General features: G+C 45.8%; 1 pseudogene; it reads right to left on the bottom strand.

Annotated features, from left to right (window-relative positions):
• Positions 1–19376: 19376 nt before the first annotated feature.
• Positions 19377–21394, bottom strand: LOC105869391 (protein-tyrosine sulfotransferase 2 pseudogene; annotated as a pseudogene).
• Positions 21395–26632: the final 5238 nt, after the last annotated feature.

Raw genomic sequence — 26632 nt, 5'->3', positions numbered from 1 at the left:
GGGCGTGGTGGCGCATGCCTGTGGTCCCAGCTCCTCGGGAGGCTGAGGCAGGAGGATGGCTTGAGCCCAGGATATTGAGGTTGCTGTGAGCGAGGCTGACGCCACGGCACTCACTCTAGCCCGGGCCACAAAGTGAGACTCTGTCTCAAAAACAACAACAAAAGTCCCCAAGTTCAGGCCCAGCGCGCTGCTCTCAGGCCACCAGAAAGGAGAGCATCTTGGTGTTCGTGCCCACAAGTGACTCAAGGCGACACGAAGCAGGTGAGCAGAGGTCAGGATAATGGGAAGAAGCAGGCAGGCTCTGCACGTCAGACATTGGGTTCGGGAACCATGTAGTTAGTGGGGAAGGAATGGGCCGGAAGGGGTCATGACCTGAGGCAGGTGGGCAGTGTAGGAGGTGGCGTCTAATAATCCAGGAAAGTCACCAGAATGTCCTGGCTGAGGCGGCCGTCGCAGGGAGGAAGGACACTGGACACGCTTTGGAGCCGTTTGAGAGGTAGATTCAAGCAGACGCAGTGACGGACGGGAAGGGGCTGCGTGTGGGACAGTCACACATTTCTGGCCTGGGCAGCCAGGTGTGTTTTAGTGCAACAGGGGACACGTGTGCGAGACCTTTGGGCCGAGGCCCGAGGGGTGGGAGGGCGCGTCTTGAGTCTGGGGAAGAGAGGACACACGGGCGGACGGGTCTGCATGGGAGACGGGAAAGCGAGAGCCAGCTGCTGGCGCCGTGGGGACAGGCACGCGCTTCTCTCCAGGCCGCCTTCCGCCCGCAGCTCCGCCTCACCTGCGCTTCTCCCGCCTCCGGCCCTCCTGCCCGAGAACGCGGCGGCTCCCAGCAGCCCTTTCCACCTTTGCCGCCCGCTGGAGTGGAAGGTCGAAGGGAAGGTCTTGCAAGAAAGTTCTGGAACTGCCCAGTGGGGTATTCAGTTCGGTAAGAAGATAACAAGGGTCTTCTTTTCGAGAAAGAGCCTTGCTATGTTGCCCAGGCTGGTCAAAAGATAATATTCTTTTTTTGTGTGTGTGTTTTTTGTGAGACAGAGTCTCGCTCTGTTGCCCGGGCTAGAGTGAGTGCCGTGGCATCAGCCTCGCTCACAGCAACCTCAGACTCCTGGGCTCCAGCGATCCTCCTGCCTCAGCCTCCCGAGTAGCTGGGACTACAGGCATGCGCCAGCCACCATGCCCGGCTAATTTTTTCTATATATATATATATATATATATATATATATATATTAGTTGCCAATTAATTTCTTTTTATTATAGTAAAAATATTGCTCAGGCTGGTCTTGAATTCCTGACCTCAAGCATTCGGCCCACTTCAGCCTCCCAGAGTGCTGGGATTACAGGCGTGAGCCACCGCGCCCGGCCTGATAGGGGTCTTTTTTTTGAAAAAGAGACTTGCTATGTTGCCCAGGCTGGTCAAAAGATAATATTCTTAATGTGTTCAGGAACTATTCCATGTTTACCAGAATAGCGTACAAAAAGAATTCCGATTCAACTTCCATTATTGATTTATTCCAGGTACCGAAGAGACGTCTTTGGCATCGCACTGCCAACCTGTTGCACTCCGGACGTAACTTGAAATAAGGTAAGCCTGCAGCCTCGGTTTTTTGTTTTTTTTTTAATGCCTTTTTGGAGTTTTGGTTGGAATTGATAGAGCTTCAGCAAATTGGATGTTTGAAAATACCTTCGTTAAGTGCTGGGAACAACCAGCTTTTAGATTGTGATGGCGACTAACAAAATAAGATCTTTGCTACTGTGTAGAGACAGCTGAAGAATTGTCGCTGTCCTTTCGTTCTTGCTAAATGGCGAGTTGTATTTTGCGTCCCGGTTGGGTCAGGACAGGCTTCTGTCTGAACTTCCCAGCATGGGTGGGAGAGAGTGATTTGGCCTTTAGTGGTTTCTGGCAGCCACAGCCAGTCCATTTATATGGTATGTTCACAGGAGAGCTGACAAGTGTTGAGAGGTTTTATTTGATATGCATTTTTTTTTCAAGTAGAAAAAAAAAATCTGTAAAAATAGGTACTTGTTAGCTAGTTTTCCTGGTTAGTCTTGAGATCAGAACCAAATGTTTCATTAAGGAGTTACACCTGAACTAGACTAAGTGGCTATGCTGAATTATCTGGGCTGTGTTTAATATTCATGATGTGATCATACACTCCCTGGGCAGTTTTTAATGATGCAAATGCAAACCCACATTATTTTTCTGTATAACTTGTAAAGTCGTTCCTTCTAAAATGGGGCTGCTTATGCTAATTTCTTATAGTTAGTGAATTGCAGGCAGCTCTGTGAATTTACTTTTCTTGGCAGTTCTAGAATATCCTGCCATAACACATACTGAAAAACTGTTTGACGGGTTATGAAAATCTGGATGTACCAAAGGTACATCTTGTGCGAACTGTAAAATAAATACATGATTACATTTTTAAAAATCTGTTATCAGGTTAAGGAAGTTGTCGTTATAACAACTCAAGGAAGATTAAACAGTTTTGCATGGAAGATGTGCTTTGTATTTGTACATACTATAAATATTTTCAGTATCCAACTCTAGCTCAGTTTTGTTGGTCTTTCTGCAAATACTGTCTACAGGAGGTGAACTATATTCCATATAGAACCAACCTTGGAGGTAGCCCCTCATTGCAAAGGTTGATATTCTTAGTAAAGCTAAGAAGCACTGGTTGTTAGAATTATTGGTGCAAAATATTTCAAGTTTTATTTTATTTTTAGTCAAGCCAGCCAAGTTCTGTTACTTCAAGGATGTTGAATTATGGGGTCCATCAATATTGGCATTGGCAGTGATGCGTGATTGCTTCGTTAATGATAAATGAAGTGTATAATTTGTTTCCATATTATGTTAGCTATACCTAACCGACTCCTTTGAAACAGCCTCAGACCTCGAGGAGCTTGTGTTTTTCATAGATGGAAAGATGATAAGAAGAAACAAAAGCAATTCATTTGTTCAAGAAATATATAGTATGTTGAGAAGCTACTGTGTGCAAGATATTCTTTTCTTTAATTAAAATTTTAACTTTTATACATTATTTACTTATTTTCTTTTTTAAAGGAGGTGATAAGGATATTCTGTTATAGTTCTTAGGGCATGGAGAATATAATGGGAATAGGAGAGATTCGGTTCCTGTGCTTGCATTCTATTGGGAAGACAAACATGGAACAAATTATGCAATTATTTAATAACAGTGTGAAAAGTGTTTCAAATGACATGTACAGGGTGGGTTAAGGATATATAATCGCATGGAGGAGTGAACTTTTTCTAAGCAGTTCCTGAAGGTGAAATTGTGTTTGGGATGAACTGGAATAAAATCTTAATCACATCAAATTTTTTTTTGAAAAAAAGTGCTCATTAAATACAAAGTAAATGAGGTAAACTGTCAAAAGATCTGTAAAAGAAATATGCTATCATTTGGTGGGAATCTTATACAGGCAGGAAATTATCTTTGCATGCATGGAAGGCAACACCTTACCACTTGAAGGAATGATTTCCAATCCTAGGATAAAAGGATTTTATATTTCTACTTTAGAAGGAAGAAAAATAGATAAGAAATGCAGATGGCCAATTAACTCCTTTAGTCGGAACTTCATGCACATGATAAAGAACATAAACTTTAACATAAAATAACATGTTTATACGCTTATAAAAGCCTCAAATTGATTAAAATTCTTCAGTGACAAGGTTAGGCTCCTCGAGTTCTTGATTGGTGAATGTTCTCACATATTTCCAAGAAAAATGAGATGATTCTATTTGAAGATGAAGTCTAAGCCTAAATTGACTAAGGAACGTGAAGAATATGATTAATTTCTGCAACCTACTCTTTTAATAACAATTTCAACCAAACCTAGTTAATGTTAAATTTCCAGTACAATGTGCAATTTTAGAAAATGTGTCATTAAAGAGATAATCAGAAGTACATATAATCATCTACTAGGCTTAGATTAGGCAAACATATTACTTTCAATTTGCTTTTTGAATAAGTAATATGCATATTATTGGAAAAAATAAATTGAAGAAAAATTGTCTCTCTCCCAATCCTGTTCCCCATCCACCTAAGTTCCAACCATCTTAGACCATACGCACCTGGTATTGTTGTTATGTGTGTGTTTAAATAGTTCTTTAGCACATACTAGCCAATCTTGATATACTCTTGGCTCTTTATAGGAAAAAGGTAGCATACTACAGACACTCTTGTGCTCTTTTGCTTTTGTCCACTTAACATTATTTCTTGGAAATCTTTCTGTATCAGTACATGGACCCTTCCGTTTTCTCTTTATATTTTACGGCTACATAGTATTCCACTGTATGGAGGTACCACGATTTATTTAAGTTGTCTCCAATTGATGAACGTTTGGGTTATTTGCAGTAAACAATTCTGTAGTGAATAACCTTGTGGGTGGTCATTGCACAAGTATATCCTCAGAAGTAGAATTGCTAGTCAAAGGAATAATCACTAATAATTTATGTAGGGCATTTTGGCAATATCTGCCAAAAAGTTGTGCTGATCTGCACTTCTAATGGTGATACGCAAGAATGTTTGTTTTCCACTTGATGTTATCAATTTTTTAGTGTTTTTTTTTTTTTTGTAAATGATTGAAGGAAAATAGCATCTCATTTTTTTGTTGTTTTACTCTTGTAAGATTTTTCTGTTGGGCTGTTAGTCTTTTTCTTCTCAATTTAAAGAAGCTCTTTTATTTTAGAAAGATAAGCCCTTTATTAGTAGTTTGGGTTGCAAATATTTTTACCTCACCTTACCATTTGTCTTTTGACTTGCTTGTGGTGACTTTTGCCACTGAAGTTTTATTTTTATATAGTTGACTCTATCAATATTTTCTTTTATGGCTTTTGAATTTGACTCATAGTTGGAAAGGGCTACTATATACAAGGTCATTAAGAGTATCCTGTTTTTCTTCTAGGGCTTCGGGTATTTTTTGGTTTTTACCTTTAAAATTGTTGTTCATTTGAAATTTGTAAGATACTAAGTTTGTAAGATATTAGGGTAAGATATTAGGTTTTCCTTCTAGAATGCTACCCTGTTATCTCAATAACAAATATTGAACTGTCTCTATTTTCACTCCACACTGATTTGTAATGCAATTTTTATCCTTTATCTATTTGGATCTATTTCTGAACTTTTTTAAAAAAAACCATTTTTACATGTTTCAACTCTTAAAAATGTTCCATGCTATTTCTGTTTTTAGGCTCCTTTTAGGTAACTGTCATGTTTAATTTTTTTTGTTTTAAAGATGTTTTCTTCCTGCTAACAATTTGCATTAGTTGCTTCCTTGAGCAACACCTTCAGAAATTTACATGGAATGAAAAATACAATTATGTGAAATTATTCATGTCAGAGCTGATTCGACAGAAGCTGACATCTTATGAAAAAGAAAAAAAGAATCTGTTGCAGGTACAATCTCTTAAATCCTGTGAGACCTTCACGTACTCAGACCAGAAATATTTTTTCATTATACAGAATGTATTTTAAAGGGATAAATGGATCCAGTCAGCAAAGAGTTGGAAGAAAGTGTGTTAGATCCGCCTCTGAATCCCCCAGTGGGATTACTTGGATGCTGAACCTTAAATTGCATTCATTGCAGGATGGTTTTGTCACTTTTTAAAAGTATTTTTAATTGGAAACAACAGCAGGCTGGTTACATAATATTGTAATTGTGAGATTATAGTGAGCGGAAGAGAGGAGGAACAGAGATGTGTCTGTCTGATTTACTGTCTGGGGGGCGTCCACAGTTTGTTTCTGGTGCCGTTTAATCTGGAAGATTATATAGCTGAGAATAACAGACCCAATAGAGATCCCTGAGATCCTGACTCTCATGAGTCAGTTGTGAGCATCAGGAACATGGACTACATTTGATACTGGACAACCTGCTCATGTTTTATTCCTGACTTTCTTTAATCAAGTAAGTTCTGTTTGAAAAGCTTGAAATTAGCATTCCTATAAACAGGGAAGCGCTGCCGAAACCAGCTGGCATTCTGTAAATGAAATGAATGGAACAGGAACTGGGAATGTTCTTTTCTCTTGATTATTTTGCTAGATTGTCACTAGGAACGGCCCAAGCCTAAGTCAGCTCTTTCATTCTTCTTGAGGAAGACCTCAATACTAGCATTTTGTAGGGTTTAATGAATTATTTTCTACACAGATATTAAGTTTAATATAAAAATGGGTATTTATAAGAATACCATGGCTATTAGGGAAAAATTGTATTCTAGAGAAAAGAGAAAGCAATTTCATCACTGTTAGAACATGGAGCAGAACTTAGGTGGATCTTGGATATAAATTGGAATAAAAAGAAATCGGATTTACTTTCTAAGTTTGGGTCAGAATATCTTTGCTCAGAATATTGGTCTTGAAATTAAAGTGAACATATCAAATGTGCACGTTTAATTCCTTCAATGGAAACATAAGTTGATCACTTGGGAAAAAAAAAATCTCACTAACTGTACGTTGAATAGCTTTGCCCATAAATGACACGTAAGACATAAATACATGAACTCAAAATTAATTGTAAACACTTTTCAGTAAAATAATAGATTATTGTCCATCATCTCAAAGGAGAAAAAATAAGCATTACTGAGAAAAATCTCCAAATCTTATTTCAAGTTTATTGACTATGAAATTGAGCTACTTTCTCGTGTGAAATGGTGACCAAACGTGTGAATTTCTCTGAGAATAAGGAAATGGGTGAGTCAAAATTGGGACGAAAGGGTGGGGTGATTTGAGTCCTATGTCTATTTAAACGTTCTATTATACTCTAAGAATAGTACGTCACTGGGCTTGCCTACACAGTAGCGAGATGACCTGTTGGTGTAGCTTGTGATAATCACACAGTGGGGAACTAAATAGATGGTCACTCTTGGCGGATGAAGAAATTATTGGAACGAGGTGGAAGGAGAGAGGGCAGCGGTAAAGCAACTACCATGGGGGACAAGAATGAATTATTTTGTGGTATAGCAACAAAAATAGGATTACAACACGTATTTCTTAGCTGTCAATGCCTGTTTTGTTTGTTGCCCGAGCAGCACGAATGTCTCTGATTCCTTTTTTTTTTTTTTTTTTTTTGGAGATGGAGACTTGCTCTGTTGCCCAGGCTAGAGTGCTGTGGCGTCATCATAGCTCACAGCAACATCACACTCCTGGGCTCAAGTGATCCTCCCGCCTCAGCCTCCCAAGTGGCTGGGACGACAGGTGCACACCACCATACCCAGCTAACTTTTCTATTTTTTGGTAGAGATGGGGCTTGATCTTGCTCAGGCTGGTCTTGAATTCCTGAGCTCAAGCGATCCTCCCGCCTCGGCCTCCCAGAGTGCTAGGATTAAAGGTGTGAGCCACCACACCCAGCCCCTCTGAATTCCTTCCTAATGGTTCTTCATGAAATCTGCATGTGAGAAATGAAAATAATAAGCCTGCTATAATATCCAGTTATTCTTTGGCTAGTGTATAATAATATAATAATTGTATTAGTTTAAACTTTCTTCCCTAATTTCATTCTAAGGTTTGTGGGGTTTTTTTGTTTTTGTTTTTTTTCTAAATTAATGGATTTAGTAAGCACCTTCTATGCTTAAGGGAATACAACTTTCTCCCTCTTATTTCAGCAAATTATTTTGTTTGGGTGACAAAATGTATGCTCCCTTACATGTATTACTTAAGTCTATATTAACTGTCTACGATGATTCAGGTCACAGAATTTCAGGAAAAGAAAGGCTATATCAACTGTCAGCTTAGGAAAGCTTTCCTGAAAGAGATAAAAGTCAATTCCCCCCCTTTTTTTTTTTCTGAGACAGAGTCTCACTTCTGTTGCCCGGACTAGAGTGCCGTGGCGTCAGCCTCGCTCACAGCAACCTCAACCTCCTGGGCTCCAGTGGTCCTCCTGCCTCAGCCTCCCGAGTAGCTGGGACTACAGGCATGCGCCACCATGCCTGGCTCATTTTTTCCATATATATTTTTAGTTGGCCAATTAATTTCTTTCTATTTATAGTAGAGACGGGGTCTCGCTCTTGCTCAGGCTGGTTTTGAACTCCTGACCTTGAGTGATCCTCCCGCCTCGGCCTCCCGGAGTGCTAGGATGACAGGCGTGAGCCGCCGCGCCCGGCCAGGAATCAGAGAAGTGAATCGCTCATGCTTAGAGAAGAGTAAAGGGATTCGGGAACTGTACACAACCTTGGGAAAACTGCTTAGCTTGTCACTGTGGACACCTTGAAGGGGTGGGGGGTGTGGGGGGTGTGTTTTTCTCCTGGAACTTCCCTTTCCCGAGGCCGGGCACCTCCAGGCAGCTGCCGTGCAGCCAGGCAGAGGTGGTGCAGAGAAGGCTGAGCCCAGGTTTGAGTGACAAAGTCGTGGTTTCGGAGGGCTCATTGCAGCCTCCAGATCTGGGGCGAGGCCCTGTGGGTGACACCTGTCCTCTCTGGTGTGAGTGCAGCTGAAATTAGAAGAGAATTTAACAGAGCACACAAAAGAAAAGAGCACCCCGGTTTTCAATAGGAAAGGAGTTAGGGGCGATGCATTTGCAGGCGTTGTGGGGGCTTCCGTCTAGCATGTGTTACCCAGTGGGCTCCCTGCATGCCTTGCCTGCCCTTCGGGCTCTCCTGCTTTGCCTTCGCTTTCTTCCTTCCAGCAATTAACTAGAAGCACAGAAACAGACATTACCCACTGGCCATTTCTAGTGATTAATCTCCTTTTGCAAGAGAATGCCTCATGCCCAGAGTCCAATCTCCAGCTCTGCATTCACCTTTCTGCCTCAAATGCATCTCTAAAGTCCGAGGTGCCACTCTGAATTCTAGGAATTCTCTGACCCTTTTGCTCCGGTTCCAGAATGAGCGCTGGTCTGCGTCAACACTTGGGTTGTCCTTGACCCATCGATAGATTTTTTTTTTTTAATTTCTTTTCTTTTTTCTTTTTCTTTCTTTCTTTTATTTTTTTTAGGCCTGGAAAATGGACAATCGATAGATTTTTAAGCTACCCTATGCAAACTGTTATACTACTAGAATATTCCTTCAAGATCTGGGTTTTTCCAGAAATGAATCTTCCTTCACAACTGTTAGCAGACTTAGAGCCTCAAAAGGTATCTGCCAAATCCTACCTCCACCGAGCATTTTGTGGCTAATCTATTTTTTAAATTCTTTTTACAGTTCTTTTTTCTAAATGTAATGGAGAAGCTGACAACTCGCCATGGCATCCTAACCCTCGTTTACTATCACAGTGCTAACGAGGTGCATGGTGCTAAAATGCTTTGTTCTTCTTCTGGGAAAGATGTTATAATGGCCTTACGTTTTTTGGGGGAAATGTGGGTTGCTGCTTATCCTACACGCTTTTTGGCTTGATTTGCCGTCACACTTTTTTGCTTTTAGTTTAGGCTTTTCTGTTTTCTCTACCCTGACCATATTACTATCATAAAAAAATCATCTGAATAAAATCATCATGCTTCCGAAGTAGACAAAAATGGAACCTTTAAAAAATGATATATGGAGGCGGGACATGGTGGCTCATGCCTGTAATCCCCAAACTTTGGGAAGCCAAGGTGGGAGGATCACTTAAGGCCAGGAGTTTGAGACCAGCCTGAGCAAGTAGCGAGACCCCCATCTCTACAAAAATTAACCCTTTGTACTCACTTGCTTTTTTCTCGATTCCTTTATTCTACTTGGGATTTAATTTTTTAAATACCCCAGATTTTACAAAGCTCGGCAGTAAAATAAAAACCTGGAGTTTCTTTTCATACAAACTTATTTATTTGGATTTTTTTATATTTCAAATTATTGATACATTCAAAGAGTAATCTGTATAATTTTTCATGGTGTGATATTTTTTTGAAACATTCACCCACACGAAGACCTGGTTTACATCCACATGTTTCCCAAATATAAATCGTCTCTCTTTTTCCTCTTTTGATTTTTCTGTTAGAAGAGACAGCACAAACTTTGTGTTGTTTGTTAGGGTGAGGTGAGATTGTATGGAGCTTTCCATCTAAACGTTGCTCTAAGTTAGTGGATAATAATCTACCCCTGGGAGTTGGTGTACCGTCTCTGCATTTACATTTTACTTGTCCTTCCATGCTAATGAAAACAAGAAAAGATACTGGAAAAATAGACAAAAATCCCCCTTCCCCCCACGGTGAAACTACGTGTCGAGTGTGGCTCAACATCCGAGTGCAGAGAGTTAAAAAACAAAAATTAGTCAAGCATGGTGGCGCATGCCTGTAGTCTCACGTGCTTGGGAGGCTTAGGCAGGAGGATTACTTGAGCCCAGGAGTTCGAGGCTGCACTGAGTATATGATTGTGCCACTGCACTCCAGCCTGGGCAACACAGTGAGACCCCTGTCCCTTAAAAAATTAAAAAATGATATATGATATCACATACATATGATGTAATTTTTAAATAAAGATTCACAGCTTTAGTAATGGCGATACCTCATGTCTGCCCAGCGCTTTACCATTTGCTAACTGTTTTCATATGTGTTCTGCTGGAGGTGGAATAGCTTAGTTATTAGCAGTCAGACCGCTCACATCTTGGCTCTGTCCCTTGCTGGATATGCCTTGGGCAAGACATTGACTTTCTCTAAGCTTCTCTGTACCCATTTCGTAAGGTCGTGGTGAGGATTTGGTAGGACAACGCGTGTCGTGAGCTCGGAGGGGCCAGATTATAGTAAATGTTCATGTCACACAACTTACTGTCCGAATTTTTTCCACCACCAACACTCTTGTGAAAAAGTAGGGCACGCGGGATTATCCTCCTTTTACCCAAGGGGAGAATAGTGCTCGGAGAGATTAGGTGAAATGACAAGTGATTCTTTTGTTTTTTTTTAAACCAAGTTTCAATTGCAGTCTTACTGGCAAGACTGGAAAAGGCAATCCGGTGAGTTCCCTGGGAACTTTCTCTGGGGTGAAGCAAGCACACAGGGAACCTGAAACACCTGTTGAACCGCTCTTTTGGGGTCAAGAGAAGCCCTAAAGATCGGACACTGTCAGTCTGTATTGTCACATAGCTCATGGCCTAAAGTTCAACTTGAGCTGAATATTAACAGGGTAGGTTCAAGTCATTCTTCACTTTTTTGGGGGTAGAGGGGGGTGTAAGAGGATGATAAAATTTTTTTTTGTAATTTCAGGAACCTTCTCATTTCTAAATGAAAATTACTCGTCTGACAGTTTCCGTGAGTGTGTAGCCCGTCAAAGGTACTTTCAAAACTCAGCTTGCTGGGTTCACATGGCTTTGCAAAACAGGCACAGGCAGACGGCTGCCAGCCACCGCGTGCTGGCCGGCTGGCTGGCCTGGCCCTGGCCTTATTTGGCCAGCAGATGTGTTGATCCAGGAACTTTATATGAGACAGGATCCTCTTGAGGCCACCAGAAAAGTAACCTCTCTCACCAGCTCGTGGGAAAGACGCACTCTTGATTTTTTAGCAATTATATTTCTTGTTCTAAATTAAAGTCACCTCCCAGCCTTCTTTTACCATAGTTTGGAATTTAACACAACTTTCTTTTTCCTACTCAAATGAGTTTAAGACAGATTCACTCCTTCGAAAACAAACTGAAATGTTAAAATGTTTGCTAGGAACAAACTTGGCCCCTGTTCTATTGTTTGCCTCTTGGGAAAAAAATAATTCTTGGATGGTTCGGCTTTAAGAGACAGAAACTATGAAAATGGAAAATTCCCCATAAACAATCAAAGGGGAGAATTCACTTTACAAACGAATTCTTTATTCACTGATGGGTACATTTAATTTTCAGACATGAAATATTAGGAGTCAGTTGACTAGCAACAGCTCTGAAATTGCTTTGTTGAGGAGACAATTTAAAATGCAAACTTTTGACACATAGTAAAGTTTTCAGTAGCATAGCTATTTGGCAAGCTTCAGAGTGGCATCTACAGAGACAGTCTAGAAAGCCAGTGTGAAAAGATTCATAAAATCATGTCTTCGGATTATTATGAAAACACAGCTGAGCAAACTTAATTCTAGAAGAAAACAAGTTGGAAAAGCAAGGTTTAGAGGTTAGACCACAGATAGAGAAGTACTTAGGCACGATAATCTGGGAATATATGGATAACTTTTATGGGACGTTTATTTTCACTTGTAACAATTATAAGAGGCTGCTCACAGCACAACTACAAAATGCCACAGATGTATAGCAGCTTTTATCCAATGGGTCTATGCCCCTGGGTCCATTTTTGCAATATGGAAATGTCAGTTTTGCTGTCCATGGAAAAACTTCAATTTGGCTAACTAAATCTCAGCCGTGATATGATTCCTGCTAGAATTAAAATAAGACACTACATACTTCCTGTCCTGGAAAACTGTTAAAAAGGCACTACCTCCTTTGGGTGTGGTTCTGGCAGCTTTAAGACAAATGATGCCAGGTAAACTGGTCTGAGAAGCTGGAAATCCTTACAGAATGAGATAGCGCTGAGTAGGGGCGTGTGTGTGCAGGCACGTGCATGTAGAAATACAAGTTACGAGTATTCATCCAAAACTTGTTACAGAGCATACATACTAATTTTCTTAAATATATGGCTGTCAGAACCATATTAAATTCATAATGTCTCAACCTTGCTATGAATATCTTACTTGTGTCAACTGTAAGCTATAAATCCATTTTTTTTTTTAAAAAAAAGAAGGGTTTATAAAACAGCAATGATGATAGATTATTCATATTCTCCCCTCCCCAGTTCTAATCAAAATCCCTAGGGGAGAGATTAAACTATAGCCCCAAACCAAGAAGGAAACTGAATTAATGTTCCTAAGTGTTGCAATTGGCAGTAAGGTGGGTTTCTTTTTTTTTTTTTTAAGCTCCTGGAATTAGTTTTTCTACCAAGTTTTTAGCTTTAGCTAAATGAAATTCAGAAGCAGTTGGGAACTTGGGCAAGGCGGGACTGTGTTTTCCAAATATGGTGATGCCAACGGTGTGGTGGTGGCACTTCTGCACCAAGAGGTGGGGCGTATGGTCCATTTCCTTGACTACGAGTGGACCAATGGCAGGGCAGAAGGGATGCTATATGACTTCCAAAGCTAAATCATACAATGCGATGCAGCTCCTGCTGTGATCTCTTTTCTGGGGTGGGTAGGGGGTCCTCCAGCCCACATGTCAGAGGATCAGCCAGCCTGAAGCCACCAAGCTGGAGAGACCACATGGAAAAAGTCTCTGTGGAAAGAGATGGCTTGGGGACCCAGCTGTTCTAGTCCCCGGCTGTTTGAGGCTTCTTCCCGCCACCAGCCTTCACCTTCAAATCATTCCAGCCCCCAGCCTTCAAGCCAGCCCTCGCCGGTGCTGAGGGCTGCCGGGACAAGCTGGCCCCGTGAAGCCCTGCCCAAATGACAAAGTAGTGAGCAAAGTAAGTAGTGTCATCTTAAGACACCAAGTTCTCCAGTGGTCCACCGTGTAGCAGTAGATAACCGGAACATTAGCGTCTGGAGACAACTTTGTGATGGAGACAACTTGGTAAATGCCAAGTTGAAGTGAACATACCCAGGGCAGGGTTGGTTGATCAGCTTAATAGCCTGTAATATACATTACAGCTTTCTTGTCTGAGTTAAAGCAGGAAATCATCTTGTCTTGACAAGAGCTGCTGTTGTAGGTGGAAGTGTTGCTTGACTAGATGTCTTAATAAGACTTCTGAAACCGAAACAGTCTCATGGCCTGATTTCTTAATTATGACCGTCAAGTTAATAAAAAGGCAAAGGGTGTAGCGGCCTTTCTGTTTTCTACTTCCCATGAGTCTCTGGTCAGGGACCGGGGGAGAGCCGGGCTGGCTAGTTCAAGAAGGCTTCCTTGGCCGGGCGCGGTGGCTCACGCTTGTAATCCCAGCACTCTGGGAGGCCGAGGCGGGAGGATCGCTTAAGGTCAGGAGTTCGGGACCAGCCTGAGCAAGAGCAAGTCCTGGTCTCTACTAAAAATAGAAATTATCTGGACAACTAAAAATATATAGGAAAAAGGAGCTGGGCACGGTGGCGCATGCCTATAGTCCCAACTACTTGGGAGGCTGAGGCAGGAGGATCACTTGAGCCCAGGAGTTTGAGGTTGCTGTGAGCGAGGCTGACGCCACGGCACTCTAGCCTGGGCAACAGAGTGAGACTCTGTCTCCAAGAAAACCCCCCAAAAAACAAAAACACAGGGCTTGAGTTTGGAAGTCCCAGATTGTCATTTCTACTGCATCCTATTAATGGCGAATGAAGTTGCAGACCAAGTCAAGGGGAGGGAAAGGGAAGCCACCTCGAGGTGCGTGGTGTGCCATGCGCACTCAGGGCAGGGTGGGAAAGGCTTGATGGCGGCCATTTTAGAGACAAACGGAGAGAGCCGTTGAGTCTGAATAGGGAGGGAGTGGTTCTAATCCTGGCTCTGCCGCTAACCAGCTTTGTGGCGTTGCCCAGTCGCGTAATAATGTTTAACCTGCCTGCTCAGATGGCAAGTGAGCACAATAATCAGGAGCTCCAACGTCCTGTCTACTTCCAAAAATCTGCCTCTCATCAAGGCAGAACCTACATTAGCCCAGAAAGTGGAGGAGGAAGTCAACAGAAACACAATGAACGATCCACCTGTGCCCTTCTGGGCTGCTGTTTAATCTGTCACTGTGGACGGGCGTGACATCTCCCTCCCTCGTCAATCATCACACAGTCTAAGCTTTTGAGGCCTGTCCTTCTATCTTCAGGACTTTGCTCCCGTGCCCACTTCCTCCTCTTCGGGCCCACAAGGTGGGAAATCAAAATACCATTCCCTTTCTCAGCTAAGTTATTATCTTTTAGAAGGAGTGGGAAGCTTTAGGTTTAAAACAAAAAAATTGGGGGAAGGATCCTAGAAACTAGGCTTAGAGACAATAACCTAGTCAACTGAACACCCCTGTAAATGTTGTGTCAGACGATCTGAACCTATTGCAAAATGGGACCCCTAAGGCTCTCTGAAACAGATTTTGGGGGGTATGTTTTTAAAAGTCTTCAAGCATAAGCTTTATAATTTTGATACATACAATTCCCTCAAGTATTCTCAAAACATTTTAGGAGGATGATAAGTTGCCACAGGGACCCCCTGGGTTAAGTCTTTGATCAATCAGTATTTGGGGAGGCTCGGTTCATAAATATCTATGCTAGGTGCACAGGATCTCTGTTTTAAGGAGCTCGTGATTCCAGAAGCTATCTGGGGCTTTCCAATTTGTTGGACTAAGTTAGATGCAGCATTTGCACCCTTACTGGCTGCATTTGCTCCAGGAATTTCGGCAACAGGCGGAGTCCTGTGTACCCGGCTCTAGCTAGTTACTTCTGCACCGTGGTGACTTACAACAATTGGAAGTGAGATCGGCTTGAGCCTAGATTATCTTTCTGGCACGAAGCTCTCAACGTCTCACTGTGCCCTTCCTTTCCTGTTGCCAAGATCTCTCAGGCCCTGTTTAACTAAAATAACTCTTGAAAGGAGGACGTGGTAATGTTTTTTGGTCACCATAAGTAATATGCAAACCCTCATGCTGAAGAATGTAGCTAACCATTACTCTGAAAAATAGAATAATCTGTTAGATCTGCCACTAACTCTTTTTTTTGTTTGTTTTTATTTCTCCAAACTCTGGCTGTTATCTCTCCTAACCAAGATCTCCTCCTACTCCTTTCCCTGGTACCTGGCACTGCCACCCACCCCATTTCTGATGCCTCCATCTGTCACAATTTCAACTGAGGCCACACTAATCCAAATCCAGGAGATGACTCTTTCAGCTGTTACAAACAGAGATTCAAATCAGTCTGTGAACAGTCACCGAGTTCTAAAACCTCTGGGTGAGATGGTGGCAGAGAGAGACCAGAATTTGAAGATCTCAAGTCAGTAAAGGCTTTTTGTTATCTGTTCAATTCTAATTGTTCCTCAATCCTTCCACCCTCCTTACTACCTTCTGACCATAATCTTCAGTAAGCTGTCACCGTAAGAGAAAATGGACGGAAAGCAGGAGTAGCCGCGATGCTATACTAACAGGAAATGCGGGGGTTCAGTGGCAGCTCTGGACTGACGTCCTCAAGGCATTCGCATCTCGACATCAACCTAAAAAAATATCCATGGGAACTCATAACCCAGCAAAACCAAATGCTGCCAGCTGTGGTCAACGTGGGACGTGTGTCACCCTAAGTTCTGTCCCCAGGGATGTCCCATCTTACCACCTTCCATCAGGACAGCATCAAAGTGACGTTGATGACGGTTAACAAAACTTCCTGTTCTCAAGGGACCCATGGTATGGGAGTACACGCAACTGACCTAAGGCGTGCATTTCGGATTTTGCACGTAGCAACCAGTCTGGGTATGGCCTTTTCTTAATAAACCCAGAGAGCTGCACAGGAATACCTATCATTGGGTCAAGTTCATGGCAGAAGTGGAAATATCAGAGTTCTTTTTTTTTTTTTTTTGACAGACTCTCACTCTGTTGCCCAGGCTAGAGTGAGTGCCGTGGCATCAGCCTAGCTCACAGCAACCTCACACTCCTGGGCTCAAGCGATCCTCCTGCCTCAGCCTCCCGAGTAGCTGGGACCACAGGCATGCGCCACTATGCCCGGCTAATTTTTTCTATATATTTTTAGTTGGCCAATTAATTTCTTTCTATTTTTTTTAGTAGAGACAGGGTCTCACTCTTGCTCAGGCTGGTTTTGAACTCCCGACCTCTAGCGATCCTCCCTCCTCGGCCTCCCAGAGTGCTGGGATGACAGGCGTGAGGCCCCGTGCAGCAATATCAGGGTTCTAAGCGTGCCTGGCTTAGCCTTAGAGCAAGCCCGTCAGCGGGCTGACCCGGGACCGTCTCCCACTCCGGGCGGAGGGCCGAGGGCCTGGCCCCCCGCAGGAGCTGTGGAGACCGAGGGCACGAGGGCTGCGGCGTCACGTGGCTGCGTGGGAGGGGGCGCGGGCGACTGCCTTTGGCCACACAGTGGGCTAATCTGAGGCCCCCGGACACCCACTTCCTTCCTTTTCTAGGGAACCGACCCGAAGGCGGCCGGGACGTCACAGCCATCCCACTACAACTTGTGGCCTCTGCAGCCTCCACCGCATCCCGCCCCCCAGGGGCCCCCTACCCACGCGCATGCGCTGAAGCCGGGGGGAGGGGGCGGAGGGGGCGGGGCGTGCGCGAGGCCCCGCCCCGCCATTGGCCGCGGCCGGGCCACACGGAGGCCCATGTGAGCAGACCGCCGGCCAGGCCGCGGGCGGGTTGCGCATGCGCGGCGGCCAGCGGAGGTGGCGGCTGGGCGCGGGCGGCGGAGGGCGTGGCTGGGAACGAGCCGGCGGAAGCCTGGCGCGGGGCCCTGCAGCTGGTGGCGGGCGGGGCGGCCGCTCTCCCTCGGGGGGAAAGCTGCTGACGGGGTGGAAAGCGACCCGGGAGAGGAGCGGGACCGGGACGGGCCAGCCCGGCATGCCACTGGCTGTGACCTTTGGCCGGTCCCTCGCGGGCCTCAGTTTCCCCACGCTTCCTGAGGTCATCCGGCCTGACAGTGGGCCAAGGAGAAAATGGGAGCTCACGTTAGGTCACTGCCTACGTGGTATTTAGGGTGCCACGGACGCCCTCGGAGCCAGGTGCCCAGCGCCAGGGAGCTGCCCCCGCGCACCTGCGCGGCCGGCCCGGCCTCAGTTTCCTCACCAGGGCACATGGACTTTGCTTCCAAGGCAACGGGCAGGGGCGAGGCGTGTTGGCGTGTTACCCCAGTGGTGTCTGGCACATGCTGGGCTCGTGACCCGGGTGACAGGCTCAGGCCGTGCAAAGGGCTCGTCCGGACGGCTGTGCCTTGCAGGGCTGTGACGTCCCGGGAAGTGCAGGCACGCACCGTGCACGCCCGCGGTGGGCAGAGGTCGGTTTACTTCCACTCCGCCGGCTAGCCAGGCAGGATCGCGGTTATTCATTTATGAAGGACACGCCCATTGACCCTGCGGTAGACAAGATCCTGGGTCTTTAAAAAAAATACATACATATATGTATATATCTTTTTTTTTTCTTTTTCTTTTTAATTTCAAGCATGGATTGTAAAAGATTCTGGGTCTTAACTTTATAGTGATCTCTCCAGCTCACGTAGTGTTTCAGAAAAGCCAAGGGAAACACTTGGTTCACTCTCACATTTAGTCCTTGGGATCAAGAAGGAAGCGTGCTGGATCCGCATGCGTGGCAGTTACTGGTGTGTTGGAGTGATTTGGGGTAGAACTGTCACTGCTCAATAGGAGAGAGGGAACAAAACCATTTTCTTCACCTGTTCTTGTGGCTCCACGCGGAAAGCTCGAGAAATATTCATGATCTGTGTTGTAGTATTCTTTTTTGTTTTTTTTTAGTCTCAAAAACACCCCTACCTTCATTGTCTCTAGGTTGTCCTTAACAGCTATTTTTTTGTAGACATGTGGCCAAAATACATTTGACCTTAAGCTCACCTTTTCCTACCAGTAACCACTTTAAGATCTTGTTGCTACAAGAGTGAAGAGAAAATCCATTTGTAATATTATTTAGAGAAGGATAACCACGCCCTGACTTCCACAGAGTCTTGAGTAAATAAAACTACTGCTCTTTCTGGAAAAAACCTGCAGCTGAAACTGGGATTAGGATAGAGAAAGCCAGCTGGATACTGCCCGAGTGCCAGTGATGGTTTCTGTTTATGGTCTGTTTATCACACAACATGTTTTGCCAGGATGTGACTAGCTTTTTGTAAGCCTACCGTGACTGCAGACGGCATGTGATGCCACGCATCTAAAATACCCACAAGTAGCCGCTGAGCCCCTTGGTTAGCTTGTGCTGAAGCTCCATGTTGGAAAATGCAGCCATTTGATTTGTTATCTATGAATAATAATTTAAAAATAAATTACAGAGAGCATATGAAGGTTTCTGGGGTTTGACTTTTCCATTTAACCAATTTTTCATTTTAGAATTTTATTTTACTTTATTTTTGAGACAGAGTCTCGCTCTGTTGCCCAGGCTAGAGTGAGTGCCGTGGCATGAGCCTCGCTCACGGCAACCTCAAACTCCTGGGCTCAGGCGATCCTCCTGCCTCAGCCTCCCGAGTAGCTGGGACTACAGGCATGCGCCACCATGCCCGGCTAAGTTTTTCTATATATTTTTAGTTGGCCAATTAATTTCTTTCTATTTTTGGTAGAGATGGAGTGTTACTCTTGCTTGGGCTGGTTTCGAACTCCTGACCTTGAGTGATCTGCCCGCCTAGGCCTCCCAGAGTGCTAGGATTACAGGCGTGAGCCACCACGCCCAGCTCATTCTAGTATTTTTAAACAGTTGTGGACTCTAGCTGCTAATCTTTGAGATTGTTGAAATTGGCATGAAAGACATGTAGTGGCCGTTGGTCTCATTATTTCAGTTTAACACACATTATTTCACAGAGTATAATATGTTGAATAACTATAATACTCCTAATAATAAAGTCACTGAGAATGTGCCATTTATATTTATTTATATTACCATTTATATCCATGATTTCATTTTACAGTTGAGTCTTGGACACCATGCGTTTGAACTCCACAGGTCTGCTTATACATGGATTTTTTTTTCCAGTTAATATATTGGCAGGTTTTTTTTGAGATGTGCGACAATTTGAAAAAAACAGGCAAACCAGATAGTCTAGACTAGCAAAAAAATTAAGAAAAAGTTACATCATGAACACATAATACATACAGATACTAGATTATTTTATCTTTTTTTTTTTGATGAGCCACTGTTCACTTTATTCAAATGCATATATATTTTTTCCTCTGTGAAACTGAGTAGAACTGAGGAGAGGTCATAGAAAGCCTCACGTACTAAATTCTTAAATAGAGTCTTTGAATTCGAGGTGAGGGTCGATAGGAGAGGCCTTGTGCCAGCAAAGCTACTGGGGCAGTCCTGCAAATCAAGGAGGATGGCAGATCCCATTTCTTAAAAGGAAAAAAAAAAAGTTCTTGAGGGGGAAAAATAGAAAATACCCAAGTTTCAAAAGCGGGACTATCCACACTCTGCTCTCCGCCCCGGACTGTCCACGCACAGAGTTTCAAGCTTCGTTTCCAAGGATTCAAGGTTTGCAAACATAATGCAGGTACGTCCCTCGCCCCCAGTCCCGCTCCGGCGACCTGACCGCGAGCCGTGTGCGTGGACCCGAGGTCCGGCGTCCCTCCGAAGGCCGCGTCTCCTCGTCCGTCCGGCGACGAAGCCCCTGCCGAGTCCCGGACGTCACGAGCCGCCCACGCGGGGCGGCGGGGCGGAGCGGGTGTCGTTGCGGGTCACCGGCAAGTACCCTTTGAGGCTGGCCGGCGTCTTGTAGTCGCCCCTGAGGACCCGGCGAGTGTTGTCCACCACCTCGGGGTCCGGGTGGCCGTAGTCGGGCGGGTTCGCGTAGGGGTCGTAGCCCAGGCGCGCCAGCATGGGGGCGATGCGGGCCATGTCGCGCACCACGTCGGCCGGCAGGTGGCCGGCCCACCTGCTGAGCGCCTGCAGGTTGACGGGCTTGATGACCTGCTCGGTGGACGGCTCCACCTTGGACAGGGCGACGCCGCCGGGCCGGCCGACGAGGTCCTCGTGGTGCAGGACGGCGTCGCTCCAGGCGAGGCCCAGGAAGGCGAGCACGCGCTCGAGCGAGCGGCGCGGGTGCAGCACGAGCTGCTCGTAGCGCACGGGCAGGCACCGCGCGCGGCCCAGCGCGGCGCACTGCGCGTGCATCGCCTGCACCGCCTGGCTCCAGCGGGCCAGGCAGTCGCGGTAGCTGCCCAGGTCGAAGCCGGCCACCGTGACCCTGCGCGTGATCATGGAGTGCACCGCGGCGCGGCCGTCGCGCAGCATCAGCAGGAACTTGGCGCCGGGGAACAGGCCGGCCAGGTAGACGGCGGACCTGAGCGTGAAGGGGTCCTTGTTGCACAGCACGCGCGCCGGCTCGCCGTGCCTGGCCACCACCTGCAGGATGAAGGCCTGCGTGGCCGCGTCCAGCACCGCGGCCGGCACCGGGCCGCCCTCCTCCTCCTCCTCCCCCGCCGCGCCCGGCCGGGCCCAGGCCTGGCGCAGCGCGAGCACGCGCGGGATGATGCGCGTCTCCTGGCCGCAGCGCACCTCGGGGTGCGCGTCCAGCATGGCGCGCATCAGCGTGGTGCCGCTGCGGGGCACGCCGCCCACGAACACGAGCGGCGCGCCGCGGCCGTAGCGGTGCTCCACGCGGTCCGCGCCCACCAGCGCCAGCTCCTCGCGCTCCGGCCGCATGGCCCAGCGCGGGCCCGCCAGCGCCGCGCGGCACCGCCGCACCTGCAGCGCCAGCTGCGCCAGCTGCGCCACCGCCGCCAGCGCCAGCGCGCAGCCCGCCGCCAGCAGCGCCCTGCGCGGGGACAGCCGCATGCCGCGCCGCCTGCGGGTGTTGGGGCCTTGGGGGTGCAGGCCCGGCCTGGGGACCCGGCTCTGCGACTCCAGCGACGCGCCAGCCAGCTGTCCGCCCGCCCGGCTCACACCGTGCACGAGCACGGCGATCCCAGCGGCCCCAGGCGCGCGGCGACTCCGGCTCTCCGGCCGCCCCGCGGGGGAGGGGTGGGCGCCCCTGTCTTCTCGTTCACTGCCATAAAATGGTCGCATTGCAACAACTTAAACATTTATCAGAATCGATGCACGCACACAGACTATGATTGCTGACGTGCAGGGCAGAGAAATGCATCGAACATAGAGATGCAGGATTAAATCATAACTGCACAAAATTAACTGTCATCCACACTGACATCGTCATAGCTGACAGCAACCTCAGACTCCTGGAGTCCCAGCTGCTCGGGAGGCCGAGGCAGGAGGATCGCTTGAGCAGAGGAGTTGGAGGTTGCTGTGAGCGAGGCTGACGCCACGGCACTCACTCTAGCCTGGGCAACAGAGTGAGACTCTGGCTCATAAATAAATAAATAAATAAAGTGCTAACCCTCACAAATAAAAGCGAAGGGAAAAAATCTCTAATGAGATGTACGCACACATGGCCTGTGTGTGTGTGTGTGTGTGTGTCCAAGAAAGCAAATATCTTTTTATAGCTGTTTCTGGTTGTCCAAGAGTGTGAATAGTGAGTGCAAAAGGAAGCCAGGCTCTGCGGCAATCATTTATGCTTTTGTCAGTTTATAGGGCCTTGTTCAGCCTGTCTGGGCCCTCAGAAAATGCGGCTTTCCTAATTGTGTTCAAATCAAGTCAGAGTTTGAAGACGGGTATGTGGTTTGCTTTTCCTAACCCGAGCCTGGCTAGATTTTGCTTGGGCAAATGCCATGGGCGGCAGAGCGGCCCCTTTAAATATGTCCCGGTTGTAATTCCTGAACCCTGTAATGTGTGTCACTTGACACAGCAAAAGGGATTGTGGCAGATGGGATTGAATTTAGGATTTTGAGATGGGGAGATGGCCTGGATTATCCCGGTGAGAGCAACGTAATCACCAGGGTCCCAGTAAGTGGGAGAGGCAGGGATAAATACTTAAGTGAGATTTCCGGATAACATAATAAGTATGTTTGTTTTTTGCTTTTTGTTTCCAAACTGTCAAACCGTTTTCCAAAGTGGTTGTACCATTCTCCCTACCAGCGACGCTGAGAGTTCCAGTTTACGGAATAGTATAAAATGAGGAGTGAAAGACTTCCACTCCACCCCCAAGTCCCTTTCCCATTATTAAATTTCTAGGATGAGCAGAAATTCTAATATTTGCTAAATGTGGTTGGGAGAATGTAACTCAGCTATTTACATGTGGTTCATATATAAATGAACCATAATTTTTTTTTTTTTGAAACAGAGTCTCACTCTGTTGCCCAGGGTAGAGTGAGTGCTGTGGCGTCAGCCTCGCTCACAGCAACCTCCAACTCCTGGGCTCAAGCGATCCTCCTGCCTCAGCCTCCCGAGTAGCTGGGACTACAGGCACGTGCCACCATGCCCAGCTAATTTTTTCTACATATTTTTAGTTGGCCAATTAATTTCTTTCCATTTATAGTAGAGACGAGGGTCTCGCTCTTGCTCAGGCTGGTTTCAAACTCATGACCTCGAGCGATCCTCCCGCCTCGGCCTCCCAGAGTGCTAGAATGACAGGCGTGAGCCACCGCGCCCAGCCTCATAATTCTTTGTTACCCCAAATGGCCATAGTTTTCTTATGCTACCTGAAATGTGCTCTGTCTCTTCAGGTATAATCTGGGAACTGCGGTAATCCTACGTGGATTGTTGAGGGATTGCCTTTTAGCATTGCTAGACGAGGGCATTGGGTGGTTAGAGGGGTAAGGCCGTCTATGCGGGTCTGAATTTGCACGGTGACGGAGGCCATGCTAAATCACAGAGCTGGCTTTGAATCCCAGGCCTGATGTTCTGGTTTGGCCAAATCACTTTAACTTTCTTTCTTTCTTTTATTTTTGGAGACAGAGTCTTACTCTGTTGCTTGGACTAGAGTGCCGTGGCGTCAGCCTAGCTCACAGCAACCTCAAACTCCTGGCCTCAAGCGATCCTCCTGCCTCAGCCTCCCGAGTAGCAGCTGGGACTACAGGCATGCGCCACCACGCCCAGCTAATTTTTTCTATATATTTTTAGTTGTCCAGATAATTTCTATTTTTAGTAGAGACAGGGTCTCACTGTTGCTCAGGCTGGTCTCGAACTCCTGACCTTGAGCGATCCACCCACCTTGGCCTCCCTGAGTTACCATGCCCAGCCCACTTTAACTTTCTAGAGTGATTTCTTGTCCTATACGATAGGGAGGGGCCGGGTGCGGTGGCTCACGCCTGTCATCCCAGCACTCTGGGGGCCGAGGCGTGTGGATTGCTCGAGGTCAGGAGTTCAAGACCAGCCTGAGCAAGAGCGAAAGCCTGTCTCTACTATAAAAATAGGAAGAAATTAATTGGCCAGTAAAAAAAAATAATCAAAACAAAACAAAAGATAGGGAATTATCAGGGGGGAAAATGCTACTTTAAAAGCCAGTTTGCTCTGAAATTCTGTCCATCAAAAGAAATGAAAGAAGGAGGAGAGAGAGAGATTGGGGTCACTTGGTTAGAGGGAGCAAATTAGAGGATGGTTTTGAGTTGTGAAGCCAGAGGCATCCGGTATTGTCAGTGTGATTGCTAGTTTACAGGGTTGAATGTCCAGTTAGCAGCAGAAAGGGTAGTGACTCCCCGATCTTCAGTTCCATGTGCAGCTCATTCTCAGGCCGCTGCTAGATATTCCTGCCTTCATGAAAGACTCCTAATAGGCCTTGGCTCCAAAACCTTCAAGCAGATGAAGTGAAAGTTCAGAAAAGAATCTTGTTCCCCCTCAACTATATTGAGCCTCTTCATTTGGGAGAAACTTGTGCTAGGTACCGACAGTACAGAAAGGAACTAGTTGTCGCCTCTACCCCTAGGACGTCTGGCTTTGCTTTGCGTCTCTTACAACTGTGGGGTCTCACAGACCCCCCCAGACAGTCGAGCAGGTGGAAGTGGAGGCGAAGCATTTAGCAGGACGCACCGAGCCTGGCACCGCAAGGGGCCACAGACATGATCCATGAAATCAGACGATCTGGCCTTGAATCCCAGCTCCGATGCTCTGGTTTGGCCTACTCACTGCAACTTTCTAGAGTGATTGCTTGCTCTGTAAGATAGAAATCTATCAGGGGGGGGGGAAATGCTATTTTAAAACCTTTGGCACTTGCTTGCTCTTTTCTCGATTATTTATTTAATTTTTTAAATACCCCAGATTTTACAAAAACCAGAGTTTCTTTGCATACAAACTTATTTATGTGGATGTTTTTATATTTCAAATTATTGATACATTCAAAGATTTTTAATAATTTTAATAAATTTAATAATTTTAATAAATTTAATAATTTTTAATAATTTTAATCTCTATAATTTTTCATGGTGTGAGCTGCTCCGATGCCAACCGTGTCGAGTCACACCCGACACCCGCGTGCAAAGGGTTAAGAGCCAGTTAGCTCTCTCAGTTGGAAACTAAGATTGGCAGAATGACCATCTTGGTTAGGCCAAGGTAAAGGGCTAATCTAGGGGGGAAAGGTTGGGATCTGAGGGCTAAAATTGCTCCGCATAGTAAGAAATAAATAAATAATAAAAATTTTTGGTTTTCACTTGTGGCTGGAGGGAAGGTTTTTTTTTTGTTTTGAATTTTGCTTTTGTTGGTTTGCGCCATGCTGGTGAGAGAGCAGGCCCTGTAGGGGCTTCGTCAGCGTGAGAGGAGGGTGGGAAGAAGCTTTGGCGACTGATCTCACCTTCGAATTGTTTCCTCCTCCCAGTTGTCACTTCCTCCAGTAAAGATCTGCTCTTTAGAACACCGGATAGTCATAGTGCTTAGGGGACAGACGGGAGAATGGGCTGTGTCCACGCTAGGGGGGAAGTAGAATGAAGACAGAGGAGATGGCGAGAAAGAACAGAGACTGGGTTGGAATCCGGACTTGGGATCAAAACGTGTCGGGGATCATTAGGAAGGTGCAAGCACCCTCCTCTGGATCCTTGGAATGATCGAGGAGGGTTCTGTGCCCCCTATAGTTATATGTGCTGTGGGGTAGAATTTGTGTTTGGATGTTAAATAAAAGATAGTACTGGTTAGGGTCGGGCACGGTGGCTCACACCTATAATCCTAGCACTCTGGGAGGCTGAGGTGGGAGGATCGCTTGAGGTCAGGAGTTTGAGACCAGCCTGAACAAAAGCAAGACCCCGTCTCTACTAAAAAATAGAAAAAAAATTAGCCAGGCAACTAAAAAAAAAAAAAAGAAAGAAAGAAAAAAAGAAAAAATTAGCCGGGCATGGTGGCGCATGCCTGTAGTCCCAGCTACTCAGGAGGCTGAGGCAGGAGGATCGCTTGAGCCCAGGAGTCTGAGGTTGCTGTGAGCTAAGCTGACGCCACGGCACTCTAGCCTGGGTAGCAGAGCAAGACTCTGTCTTAAAAAAGATAGTACAATTTAGGACCATTCAGATGTCAGAGGTAATATCTACTTAATAGGATTGGGACGTTTACATGTGAAGGTACTTCATAAACTAAGGAAATGTTTTATTTTAGGGATGATAATACATCTCTCCGTGAAGATTTTTAAAGAAAGGACTCAGATTTGAATTCAACACTGATCATACATATGAGGATAGTTATCCGGAAGTTAGTAGCTGTGTGATGTTTGTCTCTTTATGAATTATTCAGTTCAAATTGATAGTGAAAACATAAGTTGGATGTTAGAGATTAATGTTTTTTTTTTAAGTGAGTAGATGGGACCCCAACATGTCATGCTAGACATGCAGATTTAGGATGCCATGGTAACATGAGACCCATTTAATAGGAACAGAAAGAAGCTTTTGGTCATGGAATAGTTAGCTGAGATGTGGACAGATATGAAAAAGACATGATTATGTTGCAAAGGGATGGGACATACAAACACTGACGGGCACCTGCGAGCCACATCTGTATGCGGCCTGTCTTAATGCTCACTGCTGCCCAAAGGAGTAAGTGCTAGCATCTCTCAGAAGCGGGAAATTGAAAATTAAAAAACGATTTAAACAACTTGCTCCAAGTTCTGACATTTCAGCGGGGGAGAGAGCTGGCGTTAGAACTCGATTCAACTTCGAGTTCTGTGTTCTTTTCATTTCGCCATGTTGCCTTGCGGGCTCTGACATATCCTGATGCTCAGCACCCAGGCGTGGTGGGGCTCAGGTCTCCTTGGCCCAGTTTCATACCAAATTTTAGATGTTTTCCTTCCAGAGAACTTTACA

This window comes from Microcebus murinus, chromosome 28 (genome assembly GCF_040939455.1).
Source record: "Microcebus murinus isolate Inina chromosome 28, M.murinus_Inina_mat1.0, whole genome shotgun sequence".
In the NCBI taxonomy this organism is placed as follows: Eukaryota; Metazoa; Chordata; class Mammalia; order Primates; family Cheirogaleidae; genus Microcebus; species Microcebus murinus.
This window is presented reverse-complemented; position numbering and strand designations above follow the sequence as displayed.